Source organism: Ovis canadensis, chromosome 11, assembly GCF_042477335.2.
Source record: "Ovis canadensis isolate MfBH-ARS-UI-01 breed Bighorn chromosome 11, ARS-UI_OviCan_v2, whole genome shotgun sequence".
Taxonomy (NCBI): domain Eukaryota; kingdom Metazoa; phylum Chordata; class Mammalia; order Artiodactyla; family Bovidae; genus Ovis; species Ovis canadensis.
The window spans coordinates 1158066-1171704 of record NC_091255.1 but is presented as its reverse complement, the minus strand read 5'-3'; positions in this window follow the sequence as shown (position 1 = coordinate 1171704).

The window sequence follows — 13639 nt, the reverse complement described above, 5'->3', positions numbered from 1 at the left end:
GTCAGCTGCTGGGTGCCCACGGAGTCAGCCTCCGGGTGTGCGGGGCTGCAGACCCCTGCCAGGGACCTTGGGAGCCTTTTGCACTCCGTGCGGCGAAGAGTCTGGGCAGCCCAGCAACCGCTGGATGAGCCCTGCACTAGCCCTTCCCTTCCCTCGCACAGAGCTCTTCCTACTGGAGCCCTTGGCGGTGTGCAAGCCACCGGCCCCTAAGCGCTCCCAAAGGACGCCTGGGGCCTAGGAGGCCAGGAAGGCGCCAGTGGCGTCTCCCAGCCTCGAGCAGCCGGCTCCTTCCTGGGCAGGAAGCCTAGCAGCGAGGCAAGTCTGGGCAAGGCTCGCCCAGGGCAGAGCAGCCTCGCGCCAGCAACTCTGCCAGATCGGGCCTCTGAGCAGAGCTGGAGCTCTGCCGTCCTGGAGGCGCACTCGGCTCCAGCCAAGTAGGGCTTGAGCCAAAAGAGGCTGGGCTGCCTCTTCTTCCTTCGAGGGGGCTCGCCTCCCCGCCAGCTGTTCACTCGGCTTCCAGGTGGGGGCGCTCTGCGCCTCCTGCAGGTCTTGGCTCAGGGGCTGCTTGCCCTGAGCTGGGGCTGTGGGCGGGAGCCCAGGCACGCAGGGGCAGGCCCCAACCAGCTGCACACGTTTCTGCTGGGGAGGAGAGCGCTAGGGAAGCTACGTGTGTGAGGCAGCTGCTGGACTCCCAGGGAGTCAGCCTCCGGGTGTGCGGGGCTGCAGACCCCAGCCAGGGGCCCTGGGAGGCTGCTGCACTCCGTTCGGCGCTGAGTCTGGGCGGCCAAGCAACCGCTGGAGGTGCCCTGCACTTGCCTTTCCTTCCCTCTCACAGAGCTCTCCCTGCTGGAACCCTTGGCAGTGTGCAAGCCACCGGCTCCTAAGCCCTCCCTAAGGACGCCTGGGGCCTAGGTGCAAAGGCAAGGTAGGAGCGGAAATGAGGCCAGGAAGGCGCCAGTGGCGCCTCCCAGCCTCGCGCAGCCTGCTTCTTCTGGGCAGGAAGCCTTGCAGCGAGGCAAATCTGGGCAAGGCTCGCCCAGGGCAGTGCAGCCTCGCGCCAGCAACTCTGCCAGATCGGGGCTCTGAGCAGAGCTGGAGCTCTGCCGTTCTGGAGGCGCACTCGGCTCCAGCCAAGTAGGGCTTGAGCCAAACGAGGCTGGGCTGCCTCTTCTTCCCTCAAGGAGGCTCACCTACCCGCCAGCTGTTCACTCGGCTTCCAGGTGGGGGCGCTCTGCGCCTCCTGCAGTTCTTGGCTCAGGGGCTGCTTGCCCTGAGCTGGGGCTGTGGGCGGGAACCCAGCCACGCAGGGGCAGGCCCCAACCAGCTGCACACGTCTCTGCTGGGGAGGAGAGCGCTAGGGAAGCTACGTGTGAGAGGCAGCTGCTGGGCGCCCAGGGAGTCAGCCTCCGGGTGTGCGGGGCTGCAGACCCCAGCCAGGGGCCCTGGGAGCCTGGTGCACTCCGTGCAGCGCTGAGTCTGGGAGGCCAAGCAACCGCTGGAGGAGCCCTGCACTAACCCTTCCCTTCCTTCGCACAGAGCTCTTCCTGCTGGAGCCCTAGCCACGGGCCCCTAAGCTCTCCCCAAGGACGCCTGGGGCCTAGGTGCAAAGGCGAGGCAGGAGCGGAGCTGAGGCGAGGAAGGAGCCGGTGGCGTCTCCCAGCCTCGCGCAGCCGGCTCCTTCCTGGGCAGGAAGCCTAGCAGCGAGGCAAGTCTGGGCAAGGCTCGCCCAGGGCAGAGCAGCCTCGCGCCATCAACTCTGCCAGATCGGGGCTCTGAGCAGACCTGGAGATCTGCCGTCCTGGAGGCGCACTCGGCTCCAGCCAAGTAGGGCTTGAGCCAAAGGAGGCTGGGCTGCCTCTTCTTCCCTCGAGGGGGCTCGCCTCCCCGCCAGCTGTTCACACGGCTTCCAGGTGGGGGCGCTCAGCGACTCGTGCAGGTCTTGGCTCAGGGGCTACTTGCCCTGAGCTGGGGCTGTGGGCGGGATCCCAGGCACGCAGGGGCAGGCCCCAACCAGCTGCACACGTCTCTGCTGGGGAGGAGAACGCTAGGGAATCTACGTGTGAGAGGCAGCTGCTGGGCGCCCAGGGAGTCAGCCTCAGGGTGTGCGGGGCTGCAGACCCCAGCCAGGGACCCTGGGAGCCTTTTGCACTCCGTGCGGCGATGAGTCTGGGCAGCCCAGCAACCGCTGGATGAGCCGTGCACTAGCCCTTCCCGTCCCTCGCACAGAGCTCTTCCTACTGGAGCCCTTGGCAGTGTGCAAGCCACCGGCCCCTAAGCCCTCCCAAAGGACGCCTGGGGCCTAGGAGGCCAGGAAGGCGCCAGTGGCGTCTCCCAGCCTCGCGCAGCCGGCTCCTTCCTGGGCAGGAAGCCTAGCAGCGAGGCAAGTCTGGGCAAGGCTCGCCCAGGGCAGAGCAGTCTTGCGCCAGCAACTCTGCCAGATCGGGCCTCTGAGCAGAGCTGGAGCTCTGCCGTCCTGGAGGCGCACTCGGCTCCAGCCAAGTAGGGCTTGAGCCAAACGAGGCTGGGCTGCCTCTTCTTCCTTCGAGGGGGCTCGCCTCCCCGCCAGCTGTTCACTCGGCTTCCAGGTGGGGGCGTTCTGCGCCTCCTGCAGGTCTTGGCTCAGGGGCTGCTTGCCCTGAGCTGGGGCTGTGGGCGGGAGCCCAGGCACGCAGGGGCAGGCCCCAACCAGCTGCACACGTCTCTGCTGGGGAGCAGAGCGCTAGGGAATCTTCGTGTGTGAGGCAGCTGCTGGGCGCCCAGGGAGTCAGCCTCCGGGTGTGCGGGGCTGAAGACCCCAGCCAGCGGCCCAGGGAGCCTGGTGCACTCCGTGCGGCACTGAGTCTGGGCGGCCAAGCAACCGCTGGAGGAGCCCAGCACTAACCCTTCCCTTCCCTCGCACAGAGCTCTTCCTGCTGGAGCCCTTGGCATGTGCAAGCCACCGGCCCCTAAGCCCTCCCAAAGGACGCCTGGGGCCTAGGTCCAAAGGTGAGGCAGGAGCGGAGCTGAGGCCAGGAAGGCGCCAGTGGCGTCTCCCAGCCTCGCGCAGCCTGCTCCTTCCTGGGCAGGAAGCCTAGCAGCCAGGCAAGTCTGGGCAAGGCTCGCCCAGGGCAGAGCAGCCTCGCGCCAGCATCTCTGCCAGATCGGGCCTCTGAGCAGAGCTGGAGCTCTGCCGTTCTGGAGGCGCACTCGGCTCCAGCCAAGTAGGGCTTGAGCCAAACGAGGCTGGGCTGCCTCTTCTTCCCTCGAGGAGGCTCGCCTCCCCGCCAGCTCTTCACTCGGCTTCCAGGTGGGGGCGCTCTTCGCCTCTTGCAGGTCTTGGCTCAGTGGCTGCTTGCCCTGAGCTGGGGCTGTGGGCCGGAGCCCAGGCACGCAGGGGCATTCCCCCAACCAGCTGCACACGTCTCTGCTGGGGAGGAGAGCGCTAGGGAAGCCAAGTGTGTAAGGCAGCTGCTAGGCGCCCAGGGAATCAGCCTCCAGGTGTGCGGGGCTGCAGACCCCAGCCAGGGGCCCTGGGAGCCTGGTGCACTCCGTGCGGCGCTGAGTCTGGGCGGCCAAGCAACTGCTGGAGGAGCCCTGCACTTGCCCTTCCCTTCCCTCTCACAGAGCTCTCCCTGCTGGAGCCCTTGACAGTGTGCAAGCCACCGGCCCTTAAGCCCTTCCCAAGGACGCCTGGGGCCTAGGTGCAAAGGCAAGGCAGGAGTGGAGCTAAGGCCAGAAAGGCGCCAGTAGCGTCTCCCAGCTTCTCGCAGCCTGCTTTTACTGCTGGAGCCCTTGCCTCTGCGGCACTCAGTAGCCCCTAATCGCGACTCCAATCCCGGAACTCCACCCTGACCTCAAAACCCTATATCCCAAACCTGTAAACTGAATGCCTAGCTCGAATCCCCAAACAATGAACCTGAAACCTGATACCTTAACCCTAACCCGACCTCAAACCAAAACACCTACCCCTTAATCCCAAACCCAAACTCCAATCTCCAAACCGCAACCCCAAACCGCAAACCTCTAACCCCGAAGCCGAACCCCAAACCCCAAGCCCCTAATCAGAACAAGAACCCCCAAACTCCGAACCCCAAACCCCTAACTCGAACACCATACCATGAACCCCAACCCATTTCCCGAATCCAAATCTCTAACCCCAAGCACCGAACTCCCAACCTGAACCCGAATCCCCTAACCCAATCCCCTACCTGAACCCTTTACCATAACCCGAAAACGAAACACCAAACCCCTAACCCATAACCTGAACTGCGACCCCCTACCCTAAAACAGAAGCCCCTGTCACTAACCCCTAACCAGAACAGCGAACCCCTTAACCGAACCTCAAAGGCCGAACCCCAAACCCCTAACCCGATCCGTGAACCCCTAACTCGTACCCGAACCCCTAACCCGAGCCCCAAACCCAAACCCCGACCCCCAAACCCCATACCACAAACCCCGAACCATGTAGCCCAAACCCCGAATCCATAACTCAAACCCCGAACCCCAAATCTGGAACCCGAACCCCCAACCCCAAACCGCTAACACGAACCCCACACCCAGACCGCACACCCCTAATGCCTTACCGGAAACGCAAACCCATAAAGTGAACCCCAAACCCTGAACCCAAACCCCTAACCCGTACCCCACACCCCACACCCCCAACCCAAACCCCAAACCCCTAACCCAAACTGCGAACACCTAACCCGAATTCTAAACCCCGAAACCCAAACCCCAAAACCCAACCCTCAAACCCAAACTCCAAACCCCTGATCCGAACCCCAAACCCCAAACCCCTAGCCGGAACCCCAAACCTCAAACCCCAAACCGCACACCCCAAACCCCTAAGCCGAACCCCGAACTCCCAACCCCTAACTCCTAACCTGAACAGCAAAACTCGAAACTGCACCTCACACCCCCATCCCCAAACCCTGAACCCAAACCCCCGAAGCCCAAACCCCAAACCTCAAATCTTGACCCCCGACCCACAAATCTCACTTACTGAACCTCTAATCGGAACCCCCAACCCCAATCCTCGAATCCCAATTCCCGAACCCCAAACCCAAACCCCAAACCCCTAATCCGTAACCCAAACTGCAAACCCAAAAACCGAACCCCAAACCCCCAACCCACAACCCTGAACCCAAACCCATAACTGGAACCCCAAACCACGAACCCCTGACCCAAATCCCAGACTCCAAACCCCAAATCCCTAACCCCTAACCAAATCCGCGAACCCCTATCCCAAACCGCGAACCCCAAACCCCAACCCTCAACCCCTAACCTGAAACGCGAACCCCAAACCTCGAACTCCAAACCCCAAACCCGAACCCCGAACCCCTAACCAGAACCCCAAACCCAAACCCAAACCGCGAACCCCAAAACCCAAACCCATAACCCGAATCCCAAACCCAAAACCCCTAACCCGAATCCCAAACCTCCAACCCAAACCGCGAACCCCAAACCCCAAACCCTTCACCCTAACCTCAAACCCAAACCCGAACTGTGAACCCCTAACCCAATCCGAGAGCCCCTAACCTGATCCCCAAACCCCAAACCCAAACCTCAAACCACAAACCCAAACCGCGAACCCCAAACCCTTTACCTGAACCTCAAACCCCAAACCCGAACTGCGAACCCCGAACCTGAACTGAGAACCCATAACCTGATCCCCAAATCTGAAACGCGAACCCCTAACCCGAACCCCAAACCCCAAACCCAAACCGCGAACCCCTAACCCGAACCCCAAACCCCAAACCCCTAAGCTGAACCTTGAACCCCTAATCGGAACCCCAAACTTCAAACTAGAACCGCGAACCCCTAACCCCAAACGCTGAACCCCAAACCACAAACACGAACCCTGAACCCGAACCCTAAGTAGAGAGGGGATTCCCCGCACCCGAACTCTGAACCTGAACCCTAACAAGTTGGGGGGATGCCAGAACCCTAAACCTAACCCTAACAATAAAACTCTAACATAAACATAAACTTTTCTGGCCTAAGCCCCGCCCCTTGCTGTCCCTCACCCCCTAAAAGCAAACGAGGCAAAACTGGGACTTGAATGCCTGACCTACAGAGCCAAGTTGGATGTTTAACTGGTTGTCAGCCTAACCGCTTCGCTAGAGAGGATTACTGGGTTTTGTTTTGCTCCCAGGCGCTCTTCAAGCCTCACCCCGCCACTGCAGGCTAATAAAGAACTATGGACCCTATTAGCGCTCACTTTAGCTGTAACCCTAGAGTTAATGCCAACCCTAACCGTAACCCGAACCCTGACCCTGACATGAACCCTAACCCAAACCCGAACTCTAAGAAGAGGGGGGTCCCCGAATTCTAACCTGAACCCGAACCCTAACAAGTGGGGGGGGTTGCCCGAACCCTAACCCTAAGCTTAACAATAAACCTCTAAAATAAAAAAATTTTCTGGTCTAAGCCCTGGCTCTTGCAGTCCCCTGCCCCTGAAAAGCGAAAAGGTCAGACTGGAGACTTGAACTCCTGATTTACAGGCCATAGCCTACCTGCCTAGTGGCCCACCTAACCCCTATGCTACAGAGGCTTGCTGCTTCCAGCAGGGCTCCCGAACCCTCTTCAAGCCTCGGCCCGCCAGGGCAGGCTAATAAAGAACTATGGGCCCTATTAGGGCTCACTTTAAGCTGTAACCCCAACACTAATGCTAACCCTAACCGTAACCCGAACCCTGACCCTGACATGAACCCTAACCCAAACCCGAACTCTTAGAAGAGGGGGGATCCCCAAATTCTAACCCTAACCCTGAACCCGAACCTGAACAAGTTGGGGGGTTGCCCGAACCCTAACCCTAAGCTAAACAATAAACCTCTAAAATAAAAATAAACGTTTCTGGTCTAAGTCCCGCCTGTTGCTGTCCCCCGCCCCCTAAGAGCAAAAGAGTTAAGCTGCAGACTTGAACTCCTGACTTACAGACCATCGTCTGCCTGCTCACCAGCGCACCTAACCGCTACGCTACAGAGGCTTGCTGTTCTGACAGAGCTCCCGGACCCTCTTCAAGCCTCTGCCCGCCAGGGTCTGGCTCTATAGACTATCATGGCTGTCCTAGGTCATCTTTGCTTTCTATAGTCATAGTTTTATCCCTAAATCATAGACAGATCAGCTGAGAAAAAGCTTGGATTGTCTCGGTGGGGTGGATTTGCTTGTCCTTGTGTTTCACCTGGAGGCAGTCGCGGTCCCGCGGGCCTGTCCTGGAAGGGGGCGTGGGGGTGGGGCGCACCGTGAGCGCGTCGGGGGCGGGGCGAGCCTGGGCGGCTGGTCAGGAGCGCGGCTCACGTGAGCGGGTCTGGGGCGGGATGAACATGGCGGCGCGTCGGGGGCCAGGGCTCTCAGGGCTCGCCATTGCAGCTGGGAATGCTCGTTTCGTGGGCTCCTGGGTCCCCGTCGATTGGCATCCAGCGAGCAGAGCGCAGGGCTGTGGGCCACAGGTAAGGGAACTCGGACTGGGCGGAGCAGGGAACCATGTATTCTGCCCTCTTTGTTTGCAGTCTCGGAGCCGACTAAAATGGCGGTCGCAGAAAAGCCTCGCCTTTGGGGCCAAGGGTTTTACTGCTTTACCCCTTTGCATAAAGCTCAGACCCGCGCGGTTTTCCCAAGCAGCCTAGTGTATTGCTTCCTACAGGCCTGGAGAGGATAACAGGCAGGAAGGCCAGGGGTCTCCAGACAGAGAAAATAGACTGCAAGTGTCAGACGTTTTTTTCTCTCTCTTAAGAGGCCGGAGGAGACAAAAGAGTGCTGCATTTTTTTTTCTCCATCTTGATACAAATTTAAAAGGTTTCTCAGAAATTTCTGTGTTGCCATGACCACTCCTGGCTCCACCTGAATTTAACTTTCCTCAAACCTTGAACTAAGCAATGCATTTTTCTTATGGAAATGTTTGTCTTAAGGTATGCTAATGTACTATGTATTTACCCAAGGCTCTGTCTTCAGGTCAGTTTCCCCTAAAGGCTCAGAAAAAACTTGACAAACCAGTATGTTTTACTCATACCTTGTTCTCTTAATCTATGTGAATGAAACTATATATTTGCTTGGAAATCTGCCTTTCTTCAAGATTCATGTCCATCATTTTATGGCCTGGGATGACTCATCTGCTGCCAATGTTATCTCAATGCATGCTGTGGGTGAGGGGCCTGGTGCCATTCTCTGACACATTGTCTTTCTTTCATTAGCAGACTGCTAGTGGCTCTATAACATCTGGCTAAAGACTAGCAGGGGGTACTCTTCCCCCTTTTACTGTCTACGTCAGCAGCTCTCTCGATCTCTTTTATATTTTAATAAAACTTTTTAACAGAAAACCTCTGAGCCATCAAGCTTCGTCACTTGCCCTGGATTGAATTCTCCTCTGGAGTCCAAGAATGCTGGCATCTTTTGTGGTTTAGCAACCACCTTTCAGCCTTTTGAAATTCATATTGAATCTTCATTTCAGATTGAAGATGCATTCCATGGTATTGCCAACTGAAGCCTTTTCATCGCTATGGCATATCTGTCCATGTCTTTAGGGTATTTTTCAGCAATCATGTATCATTTCCAGTGTGCCAGTCTTGTTATCCTCATTCTGTCCATAGCAAAGTCTTTTATTAATGTTGACATGACTGAAAGGGAATCGTTTGTTTAAATTCCTTTTCAGATTGTTATTTGCTGGTGTATACAGATAACACTGTGTCATCATTCATTTGTATCAGTTTGGACAGCTTGATAGTTGTCTTTAGTTTCTTTAATTTCTCATAATTTAAGATGACCCTGTCTCATATATTTACAGTCTCACCCCTAGTCTCAGTCATTTCTTCAAAGAACTGTCCTTTTTTTAAACATTACATTATTTTTGACTGTGCTGGGTCTTTATTGCTCGTTTGTCTAGTTGTAGTGAGCAGAGGCTACCCTCTAGTTGCTGTGCCATGGCTTCTCATTGCAGTGCTTTCTCTGTTTGCAGAACTTGGGCTCTGGAGCATGCAAACTTCAAGAGCTGTTCAAGGGCTTCGTTGCCCCTGGGCGTGTGGAATCTCCTACACAGGAATTGAACCCGTGTTCCCTGCATCGGTAGGCAGATTCTTTACCACCGGGCCATTGGAGATGTTTCCTGTTCCCTTTTATTAGAGAATGATATTTAAAACATACATGTAGGAGCTCAATATGCTCAGCTGACAATACATGGATATATATATATATATCCATGTATTCCAGCTCACCTTTGAACATATTCAGTTAAAGGTAATTTGTGATGTCTCCAACCTGATCCACCACGACATGGACATTGTAACGTTTCCTTTTGTTTATCTGTAACTTTGCATTCCAATGGTAAGATACCTGGCTTCCACCGCTTGTCATACACAGAATTCAGTGCTTGTCCCACGTGGTTACTGAAAAAAAAACTGTCAGATTGTCTTTCAAAGGGGGCTCTGCATGCATTGCACCAGTATCTTGAGTATGTTTTTGTATGATAGTTTACTATCAGTATACCCTCAGTGGCCAGGTGTCTATTTCAGTCGCTACCAATTATGAATGGGCTTGTTTGCTCTAGTGTTCTTGGACAATTCGAATACAGTTTCTTTGTCAGATATGCATTGTTTTAGGAAAACAGTTTTATTGATTGTTGGCTGTGTTGCCTCTTTGTGTGTGGGCTTTTCTCTAGTTTTGGTGAGCATGGGCCATAACTAGTGGTTTGCAGGCTTCTCACTGCAGTGTCTCCTCTTGTTGAGGGGCACAGGCTCACGGGCTTCAGTGGCTGCAGCATGTGAACTCGGCATCGTGGCTTCCAGGATCTAGAGCACAGGCTCGCTCGGCTGTTGTGGCACACGGGCTCCATAGGATGTGGGATCTTCCCATCCTAGGGATCGCACATGCATCTCCAGCACCGGGGGGTGGATTCTTTACTATGGAACCACCAGGGCATATTTTAGACTAGTTTTCCACACATGTATCTAGTGAAAGAGGCCAGGATCAAGAGGCATGGCAGCTGGGAATCCTCAGCCCCAGCTCTGGTGTGCTATCCAAAGCTCTGGGGCCTTTGGTGAGCAGCTCAGCTTCCCTGGGACTGTTTCCTCCCATCAGAAATGCCCTGCTTTTGGACTGTAGCCCACCAAGCTCCTCTGTCCCTGGGATTTCTGAGACCAGAGTACTGCAGGTGGTGCCATTTCCTTCTCTGCTGCTGCTGCTGCTGCTGCTGCTGCTGCTGCTGCTGCTGCGTCGCTTCAGTCGTGCCTGACTCTGCGCGACCCCATAGACAGCAGCCTACCAGGCTCCTCTGTCCCTGGGATTCTCCAGGCAAGAACACTGGAGTGGGTTGCCATGTCCTTCTCCAGTGCATGAAAGTGAAAAGTGAAAGTGAAGCCACTCAGTGAAGTCGTGTCCGTCTCTTAGTGACCCCGGGGTTGCAGCCTACCAGGCTCCTCTGTCCGTGGGATTCTCCAGGCAATGGTACTGGAGTGGGCTGCCATTGCCTTCTCTGATTTCCTTCTCTGCAAGATAGCGTTTTGAAGATATTTTCTCCTGGATATTGCTTTTGATGAAGGAAGGGGGATCCCTTTCAGGGCTTGAGAGTGAGTTCTTGTCTGACACTGGGCAATGAGTTGTCTGAGGAGAGGAGTGCTGTCCAAGCGAGAGGCTTTATTGGGAAGGGCTGCCAGGGTGGAGGGCAGGAGGGTGAGGGAAACGGAGAGAACCACTCTGTCACGTGGCTCACAGTCTCAGGTTTTATGGTCATCGGGCTCATTTCTGGTTTGTCTCTTGCCAGGCATTCTGAATTGGGATCCTTCTTGGGGGCACACGCATCACTCAGCTGAGATGGATTCCAGCGAAGTGGATCCTGGGAGGTTGGTAGGACCTCTGAACTGGAGCCTCCCATCTCCTGACCTCTCCAGAATTCTGGTTGGTGGTAGCTTGTTCGTTCCTTGTTCCTTCCCAGGACCTCCTGTTGTAAGATGATTCCTGCAAGTGTTTTCTTTTCTCTGTTGCCTGGCCAGGGTGGGTGGTCCGTGGTTCATTTAACAGTTTGTTTTTGGTTCTCTCGAGTAAGGTCCTCCACAGGGTAAATGTATGAAATGATAAAAGGCAATGTTTTAAATAATTTATATTCATAATTTGGTAAGTTGGCTTGTTTTGTGTATGTTAGACCTGATCACCAGACCAACGGTCATGTAGAACTTTTGCAGTTTTCTAAAATTCTATAGTTTTTTAAATGGAGTTACCTTGTTGCAAAGTTTGTGTTTATGTTCATATTTTTTTAAAGTTATTTCTTTTAGTTGATTGATCATTGCTTTACAATACTGGTTTGATTTGTCATACATCCACATGAATTAACCATAGGTGTACCTATGTCCTCTTGCTCTTGAATCTCCCTCCCACCTCGCACGCATTCCCACCTCTCCAGGTTACTACTGAGCCCCAGTTTGAGTTCCCTGAATCATACAGCAAATTCCCATTGGTTGTCTATTTACAAATGTAGGTGTACCTGCATCCATGCTGCTCTCTCCATTCATCTCACCCTCTCCCTCTTGTTCCCCACCCTCGTCTGTAAGTCTGTTCTCTATGTCTGCACCTCCATTGCTGCTCTGTGAACAGACTCGTCAGTACCATCCTTCTAGATTCCATGTTTTTCTCTCTTTGACTGACTTCCCTCCCCTTTATTAGAACAAACTCAAATGTGTTCCTTTTTATGGCTGCATTCCATGCAGGCTCTGATTGTTCCTTAGCCATGTTTTGCGGAGGGTCATGGAGCTATTCTGCTCCATTTCAGTTTGGGCTTCCAGTCTGAGTGCTCACAGCAGAGCTGCTTCTGGGTGAGCCCTCTGAGGTCTGTGAGCACCGGGCTGCCCGCTCTTCTCTTGTGGCCCGCAGGGGGCGCCAAAGGCCCCTCTGACCCGCGGGCGCAGGACGCTTTGCCTTTAGACTCTGCTCCGTGAGCAGCTGGCGGGAGCTTTGTCTCCTCAGGACCATCAGGGCTCAGGCTTCTGGATAACAGGGCTGCATCCAGGCTGAGAGGAGCAGGGTTGCCTCAGTGCCCACCAGCAGGGAGGCGCTGCAAGAGCGAAAAATGAGGATGGAGTAGACGTTTCCTGTGTCCAGCTGAGGGCTGACTGGAGGTCCATCTCAGAGGACTCAGGGGGAAAGAGCTCCGTGTGCAAAGCGGTGGGTTTTCAGTTAGATTTGCGTTAGATGATGTAGAGGATGAACACTGATGTTCTTCCGTGTAGGTGGCCATTTTCCTGTCACTGTTTCTTGAGAAGACTGTCCTTTCCTCTTCGCTCGTTCCTGGTTTGATTTTCAGGAACTGACCATGTACAGGTGGGTTCGTTTCTGGGCTCTCTATTCTCTCCTGGAGTCCATGTGTCTGTGTTCCTGCCAGTTCCTCACTGTGGTGGTCACTACAGCTCCGTGATGTAGTTTGAAGAGGGATAGGAAGATGCCTCCAGCTGTGTTCCTCTTTCTCAGAGTCTTTTTGGCCGTTTAAGGTCCTGTTCAACAGTAGCAGCCTAATATTAGGAATATTTCTATTTCTGTGAAAAATGCCATTGAATATTATTTTGTGATTGCAGTCCGTGTATTTGTTGATGACTTTGGTTGGAATGGACCTTTTAATTCCTCATTGTTCCAGTGCATGAGCGTGGAATAATTTTCTGTGTGTTTGTATTTTCTTTGGTTTCTTTATCAGTGCCTTCTAGTTTTCTGACTACTGGTTTTTTATGTTCTTGATTAAGTTTGTTGCTAGATGTTTTATTTAAGTGGAATTTTCTTAATATTTTTTTCCTGATTGTTATTAGTGTATAGAAATGCAAGTGATTTTTGGACTGTAAAGGGTAGTATTTTATGATTGTAAATTAATCCAAAATGATTCAGCTTTACTGAATGTAGTCTAACAACTTTTTGTGAAGTGATGGGGAACATTTTATCTGTAAGATCTGTTTCTCCTGCAGTAGGTCATCCAGAGGACCCAAGACATGGTGGTTACTAATAGACTTCCCACACTACTTCTTCATTCCACGTGGACTCCTTCACGGGCAGTGAGCATCCCAGCTTCCCTTGAACTTCATCTGGGTAAGTCTTGGCCTGTATCAGAAAGTTTCCTGCCTGTCTGCGCTAAATTTCTTTTGTGGTATTGACATGGTTGTTTTGAAACCTAGTATACTTTCCAGTCATTTAAAATGTACAGAAAATGCCTAGCAATGGGAACAAGTGCTAGCATTTGCCACATCATCTAAAATACTCTATGTGTTTTATCCAAAATGGGTACCTTCTGCAGAACCAGCACATAATCTCCAAAATCAGGAAATCATATGGTACCTACATTATAATGTAATCCACTGCCCCACTTCCACTTTTAGCAATTGTTCAAGTGTATGAATATATCTTTTGTTTCCATCTTCATCCTTTTTTCTTTATTTAGAGTGTTACTGAGATTTTCAGTTATTTGGACAAACTTGATGGATTGAAAGCAGACATGGTGAATAAGGGTTCTGGGTGGCCTTTTCGATGTGGATTTCTTTTTCACTGAAGATGGTTTTAATATTTATTCATGTGGTAACATGTATGAATCCTGCATTCTTTCTCCCCCCCCCCCCATAGTAATTAAAAATAAATAATATGCCATTTACCATTTAGATATTTGTAAGCATACAGTGTTGTAGCAGACAACCTTTTCTTGTTT